The sequence below is a fragment of the Anarrhichthys ocellatus genome, unplaced genomic scaffold (assembly GCF_004355925.1).
Source record: "Anarrhichthys ocellatus isolate YVR2014 unplaced genomic scaffold, GSC_Weel_1.0 scaffold6667, whole genome shotgun sequence".
In the NCBI taxonomy this organism is placed as follows: Eukaryota; Metazoa; Chordata; class Actinopteri; order Perciformes; family Anarhichadidae; genus Anarrhichthys; species Anarrhichthys ocellatus.
Genome location: NW_022286641.1, coordinates 1 through 2,759, shown reverse-complemented (window position 1 = coordinate 2,759; position 2,759 = coordinate 1). Strand labels below are relative to the sequence as shown.

The window sequence follows — 2,759 nt, the reverse complement described above, 5'->3', positions numbered from 1 at the left end:
ATTATATATTACGACTATATTACCTATAGATTATATATTACGACTATGTTACCTATAGATTATATATTACGACTATGTTACATACAGACTATATATTACGACTATGTTACATACAGACTATATATTACGACCATATTACATATAGACGATATATTACGACCATATTACATATAGACTATATATTACGACCATATTACCTATAGATTATATATTACGACCATATTACCTATAGATTATATATTACGACTATATTACCTATAGATTATATATTACGACTATATTACATATAGATTATATATTACGACTATATTACACATAGATTATATATTACGACTATATTACATATAGATTATATATTACGACTATATTACATATAGATTATATATTAAGACTATATTACACATAGATTATATATTACGACTATATTACATATAGACTATATATTACGATTATATTACATATAGACTATATATTATGATTATATTACATATAGATTATATATTATGATTATATTACATATAGATTATATATTATGATTTTAATATCAACATGTAAACACAGTAAATTAATATTTCAGTGTTTCTCACCAAACAGGATGAAGAGGCTGTGAGGAGAGATGCTCTGTAGAGACAAACAGTGTTAGTAAAGTTACAACGCAGTGCTCTGATTGGTCGGTGGCTGTGTGACCGTGTGACCTCTGACCTCTGGGTTCAGGTTGGACACCAGCAGCACAGAGTGACCAGCAGGAGGCGCCACCTGCAGGGAGACACGAGGAGGAGACAACAACGGACCGGGGACGGACAGGGACAGACCTGAGGACAAAAAAACTTTATTTAAAACACCCACACAGGACAAATGGAGGAGGAGGAGGAGGAGGAAGAAGAAGAAGAAGAAGAAGAGGAAGAGGAGGAGGGATTTGAAACATTTAAATTCTCACCTGTGTGTTGATGGAAGGTCGGCTGGAAAGCTGCTGCTCCGTATGGAGGGAGAGGTACACCTGTAACACACACACACACACACACACTCTGGGCAAATCACAGACTGTGATGTTGTTTTATTATCAACCAGTGAACAGGAAGTGACCATATCTGGACTGAGGAGGAGTGACGTAGAGACGCCGTCTACATCTCTGGCAGAGACCTGTCAATCACAGTAGCCCCGCCCTAAAGCATCCCCTGCTTTATGGTCTGTGTGACTCTAAATGGACCATAATGTACTAAATGAACATCATGCTGTATTGAAGAAGACTTGAAACTAGAGATTGAGACCATAAACTCATGTTTACAATGTTTACTGAGGTAATAAATCAAGAGAGAAGTAGAGTCATTTTCTCATAGACTTCTATACAACCAGAGGAGTCGCCCCCTGGTGGACACTAGAGAGAATGCAGCTTTAACACGTGAAGCTAAGTGGCCTGTTTGGATCTCCAGCTAGCAGAGGTTAGCGTTAGCGTGAGCTCGTCCTACCGAAGCCGGCGGCGGGGTCCAGCTCTCCTGACGGGAGGTCGGCTCTGGTGAAGTCTCGGCTCTTGTCGTTGTTGTACTTCACGTTGAGCGCGCTCAGTTTGGAGAAGTCGATCCTCAGCGTGCAGCAGCCGTTATAGATGTTCTGACCGTCCAGAGACTGAAAGACAGGAAGTCACAGCGCTGCAATCTGATTGGACCAGAGCTTCATCAGAGACTCTGGACTCTAAACAGTACATTACTAATATGTATGCGTGTGTGTGTGTGTGTGAGAGCCTGTGTGTGTGTGCGTGTGAGCGTGCACGTGACTCACAGCCTTGGCGTGATGAGCGTGCACGGTGTCAATGAACTGCAGCAGAGCCTGAAACTGATTGTTTCTGGTGAACGTGATGATTTTCAACACGGAGCCGAACTTACTGAAGATCTGAAGAAACACAATAATAAAACCATAAACACGTAATATATAAATTATAACAATATTAATAGTAATAATCTCTGCTGTTTGCAGATGATGTGGTCCTGTTGGCCTCCTCGGATCGTGACCTCCAGCATTCACTGGGGCGGTTTGCAGCCGAGTGTGAAGCGGCGGGGATGAGAGTTAGCACCTCCAAATCTGAGGCCATGGTTCTCTGCCGGAAACCGGTGGATTGCTCCCTCCAGGTGGTGACGGAGTGCCTACCTCAAGCGAAGGAGTTCAAGTATCTCGGGGTCTTGTTCACGAGTGAGGGTAAGATGGAGCGGGAGATCGACAGGCAGATCGGTGCAGCTGCAGCAGTAAAGCAGGCGCTGCACCGGACCGTCTTGGTGAAGAGGGAGCTGAGCCGGAAGGCAAAGCTCTCAATTTACCACTCGGTCTACGTTCCTACCCTCACCTATGGTCACGAACTCTGGGTCGTGACCGAAAGGACAAGGTCGCGGCTACAAGCGGCCGAAATGAGCTTCCTCCGTAGGGTGGCCGGGCTCAGCCTTAGAGATAGGGTAAGGAGCTCGGTCATCAGGAGGGAGCTTGGAGTAGAGCCGCTACTCCTTCGCGTCGAAAGGAGTCAGCTGAGGTGGTTCGGGCATCTAATTAGGATGCCTCCTGGACGCCTCCCACTGGAGGTTTTCCAGGCACGTCCAACTGGGAAGAGACCCCGGGGAAGACCCAGAACACGCTGGAGAGATTACATCTCCCAGCTGGCCTGGGAACGCCTCGGGATCCCCCAGAATGAGCTGGAACATGTTACCGGTGAGAGGGAGGTCTGGGTCGGCCTGCTTGACCTGCTGCCACCGCGACCCGACCCCGGATAAGAGGAG

At 45.3% G+C, this 2,759-nt stretch overlaps 1 long non-coding RNA gene across 1 annotated transcript; it reads right to left on the bottom strand.

Annotated features, from left to right (window-relative positions):
- Nucleotides 1–584: 584 nt before the first annotated feature.
- LOC116380281 (uncharacterized) lies at nucleotides 585–1,966 on the bottom strand. Its single transcript, XR_004212530.1, has 5 exons — nucleotides 1,777–1,966; nucleotides 1,467–1,623; nucleotides 938–997; nucleotides 703–812; nucleotides 585–621 (listed from the first exon to the last, which is right to left on the bottom strand). It is a non-coding gene; the product is annotated as an uncharacterized LOC116380281 (long non-coding RNA).
- Nucleotides 1,967–2,759: the final 793 nt, after the last annotated feature.